Raw genomic sequence first — 13709 nt, 5'->3', positions numbered from 1 at the left:
TTGGAAGTCTCATTATGCTAAACGAGAAACTTGGACATTTTACAATCCTGGGCGTGGATTTCAGTTTAATGCCAGTAGATATCCTTGCTTTCTTTCCTTTTATATCAACTGTTGCATAAAGTATACAGAGGAAGACAGGCTTGGGCTTCTGTTGTCCCTAACATTTCACTGCAATTAATATGACAAAAAAATAAAGTTCTGAAGGACCCCAGAATGACTGTTTGAGGTCACTGCTTTGGTGGCAGTAGTGAACATGCTGAATACTTTTCAGTTCTACCAACCAATAGAATTGGTTTTCTTTTATTTCTTGTAAAGGAAAACAAGTGTGGTTGGGTTTTTTGCTTTGGTTCTTTTTTTGTATCTGCACATGCTGCATTGTGAGATGCTGGAATGGTGTGAGACGTTCTTTATATGGTCACTTGACTGATGGCTATAACCTCACCTGCCACTCTCTGAAATGATCCACTGCCTAAACAGATAGCACAGTTGTAGTAAGGCTGGGAATGGAGTCAATCTGCCTGAGGCTGCTCTCCAGATAGAATCCACGCAGACACCTGAGATGGCCTTTCTATCCAAACGAAATGCCGAACGAATTGCTCATTTGTCTAAAGACCTTTCTATCATTACTATCCTCAGCATGACATGGCCTAATACTTTGGTTTAAAATATTGGTCGTTAGCTGCAGGTTTTTTATTTTATTTTATGAGATTCCACAATGTCTTTTGTTGAGAGACTGAGCTTGAATGTAAAAATATCTTTACTACATTAATGGGGAGAAGGAAGAGTCTCATTCTATTTTCCCACCTTTCTTTCTCATTGTGAGATTTGTGCCAGGGTGACAAAGAGACCACCTATCTCTGCATGCCAAATATATTTGTTGTACGTTTTTAAACCTTCAAATACAGGGGTATCTTGGGATGTGAACGGGATCTGTTCTGGAGCCCCGTTCGCATCCTGAATGGAACGTAAGACGCGATGGCACGTCTGCGTGTGCGGGTCGCGTTTGGCTGCTTCCATGCATGCACAGGACATAATTTTGAGCGTCTGCGCATGTCCAAGCGGCGAAACCCGAAAGCGCTCAACCTGAAGCACATTCAACCCGAGGTATGACTGTAATCTAATATTGCGGGGGGGGGCACACCACAATCAGTTCACTGGATTTCTGAAATTTGGGGGACATCTATGAAAATCCAGAAAATATTTGAAATATCTTGGATATTTTTAAAAAGCAGCCAGGATAGGCTGAGGGAGGATAATGACTATAGGAAAAGGAACTGGAAAGGTATCTCAGCAATGCAGGTAGGTAGGGAGGCCTCATTTACATTCTTGCAGTATTTGGTATATGGTTTGGTAGGAAACATGGGCACCCATCAGCATTAATAAAAACCACCAGGTGCTATAAACAGGTTAGGAAATAATTTAATCTTAAAGTGACATGGAAACTAAAATATTGATTACCTGAGAATTTTATTTCTGGAAGTATATTTTCTTGTTTGTGCGTTATGTCCAGTCCCATGGTGGGAAATCTAAATAAATGCATAGCCCATAATAGAGATGTAGTGGGGTGTATTGGTTAGGTTACTGGGTGGCCTTTGTGTCAGTCACTATCTCTCAGCCTAACTTACCTCACATGGTGGTTATGAGAAAAGATTAGGTGCACTGCCCTGAGCTCCTTGGAGAAAGGGCAGAATAAAAATAGAAGGCTATAAAATCTATCTCTATCCAATTTGATAAAATTCATATCTTAAGGGACAAAAACTTCTAACAGACCTTCTGGATCAGGCCAATTTAGTCCAGGGCTCTGTTCTCACAGTGGCCAACCAGATGCCTATGGCACTTGTGCAAGCACAAATCCTTGCGCTAATGGAACATGTGCATTGGATACCACCCAGAATATTTATTGCCTACATACTCTTGCAGGCCGCAGTGATGAATTTGGACAGCTGCAGGCCTGTAAAGGCAAGCTTCCTTCATTCTGCCTACAACAGCAACCTCCATAGTAGACAAGAGAGCAAGGGTGGAGAATAATCCTTCACTGCTCTATCCACCAGTAAGGCCATTGCCGCTACTGGGGGAATGGCACTTCTAGCCACAGAAGTCACTTGGGTCATCAATGACAATGATGTATCACCTCCATAAGCTACATTCCTGTTCCTTTAGGAGGAGTGCAACCCTGTCTAGGATATGCAACAGGAACAGGATTTACCTACCCAGAGAACCTCCACCTTCCCAGGGTACATACTCAGTTTACTGGTTCTCACCATCCCACTCTCAATAAAGGCCACCCACCAGGATGACTAAGGCTGATTTGGAACCAAAACCAGGCCTAAACCCACTGTCAGATCCAGATAATCTCTGTAATTCAATAACACTTGCAGTTATTCTGCCACCACCCTCCCCATTACCTTCACCCCCCAAAGGGGTTTGTTTGGCTAATAGTTACTGCACATCACTGGATCCTGGTTGAGCTTTTTAAGGAGTGCCTGTGGCACTGCATGCCCTGCTCATTCTCAGAACCTAGTCAGAGGCCTCACCAACCAGAAGAAGACGTTGGAATACCCCATAGAGGAAAGCCTATAGTGCCCAAAGAGGTCATTGGATATTGCAACTTTTAGTATTTGTTTCTTATACTAGTCTATTGTCTCAAAAAAAAAATCATTCGGAATTATTTAATATTAGCATGAGTTGTTGTTTTGCTATCATTGCTGGACTAACAGGAAGATTTTGATAGGCTGGTTTAGGAAGCATTATATGGGCTCTCCTTAGATCATACCTAAAGGGCAGTGGACTGGCAGATATTAAGGTAACTGGGAGTTTCTGGCCCCATGGTGCTGACCCAAATTGTATACAAGACGGTCACTGCATTTGTCTGAGTGGTTTGTGTGAGCAGCTCAGAGAAGAACCTGAGGAAGCAGAAGGAAAGCTGGGATCACTGAAAGCTAATGCTGTGAGAGCCAGCCAGGAGAGGAAGACTCCAGGCAGGGTGGTTCGCCAGGATAGCTTCTGGCCAGAATGGCAGCAGAAGGCAGCCTCAGTAAGCAAGGAGACATTAGATGGAGGCAACTGTGTGACATCTTCCTGGCAGTGTCCTGATTCTCAAGTTGCCTGACCAGAAGCAAGACTTCAGGGGAAGCTGAAGCAAGGCTGTCAAGAATTTGAGAGCCCATTGTAAGTTATCGCTGAGGGATTAGGTTGAACCATGCACTCATCTCGCCTGAGGAAGACCTTCAAGCCTTGTCCGTCTGTGCCTTTCCAGGAAAGCTAATGGGTGCAGTTATGCGAAAGGTAACTGGTGACCAGGATTTTAATTAGGAAAGTGAATTTAGACAAGGATGTAACAGCTTCCTTAAAGAAACACTGCACAATTCATGTAAGCAACTAATAAAGCATATTGTATGTAAATAAAAATAAATGCATTTGCTTTATCTAGTAAATAATTTTCTGTGTGTGCTCATCCCATCCCATATCTATAGCCTAATTGCCCGCTACTATATTGTTGGTGGTATAAAGGGGAATGTTTTATTAAAGTCTTGGGGTGGCAGCAGAATTAGAAGGAAATATGGACTTGTGATATAATCATTATTTTTTATGCCATTTAGTGCCCAAATAGGCTTCTAAGCTGTTTACAAGTATCAAAAACCCAGATACATGTGGGGTGCTTGTACTGAAGCAAAATCCTATTTTTTTCCTTCAGTCCCAAAGCCAAGCGTAAAACTAGATTGAAATAATCTTAGAAAATCTTCCTCCAAGAATCTTTGGAACTGAGACACCACTGTACTACCTTGCTCAAAAATGACAAATCTGAATCTGGCTGGTAATTATCCAGTATGGTGGGATGCCGGGAGGGTTTCTTCAATAAAGGTCTTGCAACAGCCATCTTAAGGTTAGATGGAACTATATCATCCTCTAGGAAGGCATTTATCATCCTCCTATGGCTTTTTGCTGAAGGAATCTGTTAGTCTTAATAAACCCCACAAGACTCTCTTTGTTAGTGGTTATCAGGTGGTAAAAGGCGGAATGTCTGCAAATATTTCAAAGATGCAGTCCAGAATAAGAGAGGCATAGTGATGTCAGGGTACTCCATCAGAAAGCAGGCTGGTTGGTGTCTAACTGTACTCCCTTTGCAATGGAACCAGATTTGCATTGCAGCTGATTCTGTGATGCAACTTCCCAGGTTTATAACTATTTTCACCAACACTGTAGCAAGCCTCCCTCTTTCCACCCCCCCCACCTTATTGTAATCACTTAATTGAAGGAAAGCTGCTTCCCTTATTCACACATTCCACACTAACTGGCAGTGGTCTCCAGGAATTCAGAGAGCCTTCTCCTAAGCCCAACCTGTAGATGGGGGAGACTGAACCTGGAACTTTCTGCATGGAAAGCAGATGTTGTACCGCTGAGCTGCAACCCTTCCCTAAAATTGCAGTGCATAAATGGTGTATACTATTTTAAATAAATAAATTTAGGTCTGCAGATAGTATTTCTTTTCCCAAGGACTCATGGCTGAGTCCTGAACAAAGATGGGTCTGTGCTCACCATTGTGTTTGTGTAACTGAAAAGGAACTGGGCAAGGGGCCACAGCACAGTGGTACATCAATACTTTTCCTGCAGAAATTATTAACTTCCATTCTCGGCATTTCCATGTAAAAGAATCTTAAGGCAGGTGGTGCTTGGGAATACCTTCACATAACAGCTTGGAGAGCTACTTCCAGGCAGAATAGACCATATTGGACTATATTAAGCAATGGTCTGACTTAGTCTAAAGAAAACTGTATGTGCTCATAGGCAATATAAAAAGAAACTCCTCAAGAGAACCATTTTGCCAGTGAACATAACTGGAAATGTAATATTGTGCCTCTGCTTTTGTGTGTGGGTATGTGTTCAGTTCTACATCTGATTCAGCCTTCACTGATGCTGTGACAGAGAGCCTCTGTCTTCCAGTTTGTGCACTGATATGTACATCCGACCACCAGCAGTTGCAGACACATACAACTGTCAAGCAGCAATCAGATGGCAATGATTTTCTGTCACTGACAACATGTACTAGATTTGAACCAGTGACCTAGAGCTGAAGGGCTTTGTATCCCATTACCCACACTCCCAAGCCAGCTAGCTTCCCACCCACCCCTCACAACTAATATCCATTCTAAATAACATTCATATTTTAAGATGGGACAGGGAATAAGCTATCTCTTTAAGCCATTTTAGATTAAAGTATCCCCCCAAAAAAATGTGTGGATTAGTTGATTAATGGATTAGTGGTTTCAGTTGCTACCGATCTGAAAATTAAAAATATGTTCCCATAACTGTTCATGGGAGTTATGGCTATAAATTCACATATAAACTTGAGTCTATATATTCAATAAAATATCTCCTTGACCTAGAAGAAGGTCTGGGGTGACTAGAAACTTGTATATTTTATAGGCACAAAGCAATACTTGAGATTAGTAGGCAAGAAGATTCCAAATTTAGCTTTCCTGTTTCTGTAGCTCACAATATTCTTCTCAAATATAGCTTAGGGTCCCTCAATTCATGATGATTTGTGCTCATGATGCTATCAGCATGGTCACCACAACCTGACTTTCAATATTGTTTGCACCTGCACAAGTTTTGGGGGCGGTCATACTGCTTCTTTTCATTCAGTGCATATCCTGCAATTTCTTGCTGAAATCCTGTAACTTTTCACAAAGCACAAATGTTCTGGTTTATTTTTGTCCCACTTTGCATCTCAGAACAAGCTAAAGCAAAATAAATCTACCACTAATTGAGTCAAGAACATGTTGCAGAATACGCCCACAACAACACCTACAGTCTGGAGGGCCCGGAATCTAACACCTTCAGGTGCATCTTCTGATTTCTGTACAGGCCTTTGTTTTCATTGGAGGCTCAGCACCATTGGAAAAGTCAAGGTAAATACGATATAATTTCTGATTTCTGTAGCCTCTTTCCATGGAAGGTCACGAGTTCATTTCACAATCTGCTCCAAATTGCGTGACTGGAGGCTGCTAATTGGGTGGAGCGATCATACCGGCAAACTGTCCATGACGACATAGGTAGTGCATGGACGTTTTAAAAAGTGCATTATTGAGACATTTCCAGCTTTTTGTTGAGAAAAGCAAACAGCAGTATAACTGATTTGGAAGGCTCGTGCTTCCAGAATTAATGCACAACCCATCTAAGCCTCCATAAAATGCTGCAGAAGACCTGTTTTTCTGTGCATGCAAGCCTAATTGTTCACTCAGTCTACTTTGGCGGAAGGCATTAAAGTTCCAACTTTCTAAATATGCAGCATGAGATTGAAGATAACATGAGTATATATGCACATGCAAATATAGATGGATCTTGCTAAGTACACAGCCTATAAAATATGTAGTATAAGATCACTCATTTATTTAGAGATGCTTTTTACTTTGGATAAGAAATGACACAAATCTAAATATTACAATCCAAAGTAATGTGTAATTGTCTGTACGTTATAGCTGCAACACTTTACTTTTGATAGAAGAGAGATGGCAGTTGCACTTTAATTTTAAGCAAACTGATCCCAGATGCAATGTTGTTTTGCCTACCCGGGGATGTGAGTAGGTAAAACAAATACCATTGGTCTATAATTGAAGAATGTTGCAACATCATCTATACTTCTGTTACCTGCATTTCCCTCAAGCCCTCCAAAAAGTCAGTTTTGTCCCCAATATACTTGTTCACCTTTATTTCCCAAGGATGGTTCTCCCTGAAAGAAAACAATTTAACTGTTGAATTGCTAGACATGCAAACAGATCATGAAAACCAACCATTGCCAGGCAAAAGCAAATCCAGAATCAAACAAGATTTGAATTTCTTTCTAGAGAAATTACTCTTGTTTTAAAATCCTTATGAGCAGGTGCCTGTTAGAAGAAGCCCTCAATTACATCATGAATGATGCTAAATTATGCTATCATTTTGCAATGCCAAAAAAGCTCAAGGCAAATATCCATGCAGAATAATCTTGTTCTTTCTTTTTCTTCCTATTCTATGCAACAATAATGGAGACCAGGCACGGATAACACGCATTGCTTTTTCCATTTGTACTTAATGAAAATAGGTCTGGATTAACCATGCCTAAAGAAAGAGCATAGAAACAGACATGGTAGTTGTGAGAAGAAAAGCAAAGATGTTAGCTTAATTTTAGCTTTTTTTTTCCTAACATGAAACCATACCCAATTAAAACAAAAACAGGCAATACAGCAAAAGTAGTTTCGCCCATTCTAGACACAAAGGGGAGTAGCAAAAAAAAAAAAAAAAAAAGGTACCATGGGTTTTATCAAATAATGCATATACTGCTGTTATTTTAATACGGTAGGGTAATACTTTGGCCACCTCATGAGAAGAGAAGACTCCCTGGAAAAGACCCTGATGCTGGGAAAGATTGAGGGCACAAGGAGAAGGGCATGACAGAGGACAAGATGGTTGGACAGTGTTCTCGAAGCTACTAACATGAGTTTGACCAAACTGCAGGAGGCAGTGGAAGACAGGAGTGCCTGGTGTGCTCTGGTCCATGGGGTCACGAAGAGTTGGACACAACTAAATGATTAAACAACAACAAGAGGGTGGGGGCTACATGCATGGGATCTCAATGAATGTGTACCCAAGATTTATTAAACCTGAGATCTTGGGGAGGGGGGAAGAGCCGCCTTACAAAATTGCCAAATCTACTAAAACTGGCCCAGAATAAATTTTTAGCACAGTCTAGTCAGCAAGTCTCTAATACTCATATGGTTTTATTTAGCCCTATGTGCTACCAAGGTGAATAACAGAACATGCTCCATGCCACCACCTATTATACTCTAGGAGCATAAAGTTCCATCTCTGGTCTACCTTTGTTACATCCCGTCCAAGGCCAATGCCACTGCATAATTCCAGGTACCAGAGGGACTTTCCAGTGAGGTTGATGTGGCTTAGCAGAAACAGCATAGATCTGCATCAAAGCTATTTCAAAGCTATCTGTGAGCAAAAGTTTACACTTGACTGAGAGGAGATTGCCTCCTCCAAGTACAGTTCTAATGTCTAGTAAATATATGAGTAGCTCTTTTGAAAGGAAAAGCTCTATAATTGCACTTTTCTTATGGATTCTCAGCACTAGAAAGTGATAGGAATTTCCTAATGCACAAACCACCAGCCCTGGCCTTGCCCCCCATTCATGGGTCCAATTGTGCTTGCCCACCCAGGCACATAGGAGATGGAGTTTCTGAACTCCATGTTGGTAGAAAACTCTGTGCATGAGCTGTGCTATGCATTCCCTGACACTGAAGGAAACCAATGAACCCCTTCCCTGTATGAAATATTGTGTGGACAGTGGATTCCTCCAAACCTTTGGCTTGTGATGAATGTACATAACTAGTATATGGTTTGTTTTTAAAAATATAATTCTAAAACCTTTTCCAGAGTCTATATGAAAAACCATTTTTTTTTGTCACTTTCAGTGTTCCATTTTTATTTTCTGGCAATTTTTTTTACATATACAAGCTGTAACTTTTTAAATGTGGCTTCCATAAATGTAGTTACAAAGAGGGTTTTTTGGGGTTTTGTTTAGAAATCATGTGATGGATCGCACATGTACATATTATATAGCTTTGTTACAGCGGGAAATTTGCAAATCCACTCTCCAACGAGCATTTGCAACCAATGAAAAGTCTGTTTCCCTGGAATTAACCAAATCTATTGCACATATCTATAACATACATGATATAACTTGCACCTTGTCTTGTTAAACCAGTGGATTACATTGTTAAGCTGTAAATCCTATTGTCCATACCCTGAAGTCCTCACTCAGGCAGAGCTGACAAGAGAAATGTAGGGAGAGGGAGGGATTTTCTCTGTTTAAGGTGTTCCAGGACAGAGCCTACTATCAATTTTATACCTTATACACAATAAGGAATGTAGAAATTTTGTACATCATAACACAATACCATTTAAAACAATATGTGAATAATCACAACTCTAGCCACTTAAAGATATGGCAAAGTGGGGGTTTGGTGCTTCATAAAGTGTTGTGTTGGTTATTTTGTTCACTGCTGCTGCAGTAAAATGTGGGGGTGGTGAGAGTCTCTGTGAGCAGAGAGAGAGAGAGAGAGAGAGAGAGAGACAAGCATTTGCTGAGAAGAGGTCATGACATGTACTCAGCCCAGTCTACTTGACAGAACTACTGTATAATAGCAGGGCACTTACCTCTAATCATAGGCTGTGAAAACTTGACATTTCCATTCGAATTACTCAAGTACCACGCTGTTGTCTTGTACAATGGCTTATGTAAGTGAAGCGGTGAACAGTGTTTCTGAAATGAAGCTTGCAATTGTCTTGTTTCAGGTAGGATTATAAAGTTGAAGCCACCTCAGCATTATGCTTTTCCTCCACAGGAAGCACATCTGGGTAGGAAAAAGCAAGGTTGCTATGTATAGATCACACGTGATAACCATCGTGTATATATATATATATATATATGCTTTCGTAGATTTTCACGGGTACAGGAATGCAGGTTTTGGTGTCCTCGGGTGTCTTCCCGTGTAAAAGTTGGGGTGTCTAGGCGACGTTTCGACGAGGTCTCACTCGTCATCTTCAGGCTGGTGCTTTCGGCTTCTTGTTACTGGAACAGAGCGGGATCTCAATGTTTGAGTTCCTATAAATACTGTAGAGGGGGTGTGGTGTCTAGCCTCCAATGTTCTGGGCAGAGAGGAAATGTTCTGGGCAAAAGAAGAAAAGGCACACTAGCCTGGGAACTTCCTCTCTGCCCAGAACATTGGAGGCTAGACACCACACCCCCTCTACAGTATTTATAGGAACTCAAACATTGAGATCCCGCTCTGTTCCAGTAACAAGAAGCCGAAAGCACCAGCCTGAAGATGACGAGTGAGACCTCGTCGAAACGTCGCCTAGACACCCCAACTTTTACACGGGAAGACACCCGAGGACACCAAAACCTGCATTCCTGTACCCGTGAAAATCTACGAAAGCAAATATCTTACCTCTACGGGGAGGAAACCTTCCAGCTGACAAGAACCTACGAGAAACTAGAAGTCCGAAGAGCCACCATCTTATGTGATCTCTTGTTCCTACGCAACTGCCGAGACAACAAATTAATTCCCACATGCTTCCAACTTAAATTCCATTCTAAAACCCCAGCCACCGAAAGGATCCTGAAACGAACTGAACTATCCCTAATCAGAAACGAACTACACAAGAAAAGATACCTACTAGACCAAACCAACAAAGATCTACTCACTCTTCACCTCAAACTCTGTAACAAAATCCACCCTGCACTCTGGGACAAATGCAAACAACTAGCCGTCTGGAGAGCTGAAACGGAGACCTCACATAAGACAGACACACACACCAACAAACTCCACAAACTAGAGAAACGCCAGAAGCCCGGCCACCCTCCACAGCAACCCATGAAACAAACAGTACATAACATATCAGACAGGATCCTCACCACAACTGAAACCAAAGTACTCTCCAAAGGTTTCAACTTTGCAGTCGCCCCGAGACGCATCCCCACAGAAAACATCATATGCGGAGTCGAAGCTAGCCTAACCAAATTCAACCCAGATGAAGCCAATAAAATCAGACTTGAAGTCACCAACATCCTCTGCTCCAGCAAACCACCCAGAAGCAATTTACACAAAGAAGAACAGAAAGCACTCACCAACCTGAGGAAAGACAACAACATAATCATTCTCCCAGCAGACAAAGGTAATGCCACAGTGGTGATGAACACATCGGACTACCAAGCAAAACTATCAAAGCTACTCCAAGATCCTGCCTACAAACCTATAAAAACAGATCCCACCACCTATCTGGAAAAAACCACCAAATCCAAAATAAAAGCCTCTCCTATCAGTGAAGAAATCCAGCTAAGAATCATCCCCAGAGAAAAATCATCCAGATGCCCCAAACTCTACGGCCTCCCCAAGATACACAAAGAAGGAACACCACTCAGACCAATAGTCAGCTCCATAGGCTCACCTCTACAAAATCTCGCTAAATTTCTCGCCAAGCAACTTCAGCCCTATGCAGAATCCATCTCTTCATACGTACCAAACTCCTTCCAGTTCATAGAAACAATAAAGAAGCAAAACCTACATCCTAATGACCTACTTGAAACAAAAGAAGAAAAGGCACACTAGCCTGGGAACTTCCTCTCTGCCCAGAACATTGGAGGCTAGACACCACACCCCCTCTACAGTATTTATAGGAACTCAAACATTGAGATCCCGCTCTGTTCCAGTAACAAGAAGCCGAAAGCACCAGCCTGAAGATGACGAGTGAGACCTCGTCGAAACGTCGCCTAGACACCCCAACTTTTACACGGGAAGACACCCGAGGACACCAAAACCTGCATATATATATATATATATATATATGTCACTGGTTTTGAACTCCCTTTATTTTAGTCCTGGTGGCCTTTTAGCCAGTGGCTTTTTAAAAGGTGTTTTAATTATGGGGTGTTTTTTTTTATTCCTGCTGCTTTATTAATGTTGTGGGCTTTTTTCTTTCTTTTTACTACAGACTGTATTGCATCTTTTGTTCTATTAATTGCTTGAAGGCGCTGTGGGTTAAACAACAGAGCCTAGGACTTGCTGATCAGAAGGTCGGCGGTTCAAATTCCCATGACAGAGTGAGCTCCCGTTGCTCGGTCCCTGCTCCTGCCAACCTAGCAGTTCGAAAGCACGTCAAAGTGCAAGTAGATAAATAGGCGGGAAGGTAAACAGCGTTTCTGTGTGCTGCTCTGGTTCGCCAGAAGCGGCTTAGGCATGCTGGCCACATGACCCAGAAGCTGTACGCCGGCTCCCTCGGCCAGTAAATAGAGATGAGCGTCGCAACCCCAGAGTCAGCCACGACTGGACCTAACCGTCAGGGGTCCCTTTACCTTTACCTTATGGTTAAACTGTTACTGTGTAAGCCACTTTGAGAGGTTTTTACTCAAAAGGTCAGTTTATAAATGTTTAAAATAAAAATAAATATATTTATATTTAGTGCAAATAGTTATTTTGTTTTATTTCATAAATGTTATACACCGCTTGAATGTTAAAAAAACCCTCAATGCAATAAAAAAAATACAACCCTACTTTGAAACATACAAGTTAAAATACAAAAACAGATTAAAATTACCTCAACTTTCTAAATCTGGGTGTACAGTGCGCTGCATAGCTACAACCAATCCTACCTTTTGCAGCATAACTATATGCAATTAAACAGACGTGTGCATGTGACAGTAACAAATGACAGTATACACACAGGTGTCTTGATGTTTCATCTATGCAGAGTATTATGTTCCCACAAGGTATCTGGACCCTGAATAAACAGATTCACCCTCAAGCAACCCGAAGTATGCAAAAACACCTAAATGAGAAGGCAGGCCGCAATTCTTGAAAAAGTGAAAGGCTGCTTCCTTGAAAAATCTCAGCAGAAGCGGTAGTTTAGCAACAAAACAGGATACTATGGACAACAGCAGCAGACAAGGGCTATTTCCACACCAGCTTTATCAGCCTGGAACTGCTGTTTCACTCACAAAGAGGCCACGCTGCATTACAACAATTTTGCATGCCAGTTACTTTCAGTTGTACTTTTGTGTGGGTGCTGGTTTGCCTGGTTCTGAGGAGAATTAAAGCACATGTGTGTCTTGTGTGGACTGACGAAGAGCTCACTTCCTACACGACAAGGTCCTTGGTGCAGCAGCCACTGGGAGCACAGCTCTTAAAGGGGAGAAGGAGGGCGGTGCTTTCCTTCCTGCAATTGGGCAGCTTTTCCTGGTCCCCGCACAGGCTTTCCCGCCATTTCAGTGCCTTCCCGCAGAACCCGAGGGGTTTGGGAGAACTGCTATAAAGGAGTGAGTCAGCTTTGCAAGGTTCTTCCTGTAGCCCCTTTTGCAGGCTTTCTAGCTGAAAGGACAAGAGTTGGCCGTTGGAGGCAACTGGGAGGAGGGCCATTTTCTTCACTCAGCAACACCCGGTAAGTTTACTCCCAAGTCTCATTCATTTTTATTTATTAACGTTTATCTACCTCCCTTCCTCTCAATCTTTGAAAAACCGCCTTATTGAAGGTATTTAAAAATAATAATAATTGAGCACTAAAATCCAATCTCGTTTATAAAAAGAACTCACTGCCTTGTTACTCACTTCCAAGAAACTGAACCAGGTGGTTAATTTTCTTCTGCTGTGTTTTAGTCGGTGTATTTAAATGACTCACACAAGGTGTTGGGTGTTTTATATACAGTATTGATAAGCCCCTTAGAAACAGAAAGCGATGAATAAATGTAATAAAATAATACTAATAATACCCCACCCCCTGCAATACTAACCAAGCCTTTCGTTTTTCCTGCTGGGAAAAGAGGTGAATTGCAGGGGCTTTGGAAAACGCACATCTCTCTCCCTTATTCCCACCCCGGTTATTGGTTCCCTTCGCTTCTCCTGAGTTTCTGTGCCTTTGTCCATTATTAAAATGGGTGCTCATATCTGCCCCCCCCCCCATTTTGGCATTGTTGGCTCGGCTAGTTGGGCAGATGCTCCTCCCTCTTTCCAAGAGGAAAGTTTGATTTATGCCTTATTGTTGCCATGTGTGATGCCTATGCAATACATGGGCCCCTTAATCTGTGGTTGGTGGGAAAGGTCTGTTCCTGCTCAATAATGTTTATTCAGAAGATCAAAAGCCAGCCAGATGGGCAGGGTATAAATAAT

General features: G+C 41.9%; 1 long non-coding RNA gene across 3 annotated transcripts in view; it reads left to right on the top strand.

The window, feature by feature from the left end:
- Positions 1 to 12335: 12335 nt before the first annotated feature.
- Positions 12336 to 13709, top strand: part of LOC310845691 — an 87433-nt gene continuing 86059 nt past the window's right edge. Inside the window, exon 1 of one of the 3 annotated variants that reach the window (XR_014564903.1) lies at positions 12336 to 12984. This is a non-coding gene — a long non-coding RNA (uncharacterized lncRNA). The remainder of the gene's footprint in view (positions 12985 to 13709) is intronic. The other 2 variants (XR_014564904.1, XR_014564905.1) reach the window with 2 other exon arrangements.

Source organism: Podarcis gaigeae, assembly GCF_964106915.1.
Source record: "Podarcis gaigeae genome assembly, chromosome: 5".
NCBI lineage: Eukaryota > Metazoa > Chordata > Lepidosauria > Squamata > Lacertidae > Podarcis > Podarcis gaigeae.
Note: the sequence above shows the minus strand (reverse complement) of the source record. Positions and strands in the feature narration are given on the sequence as shown.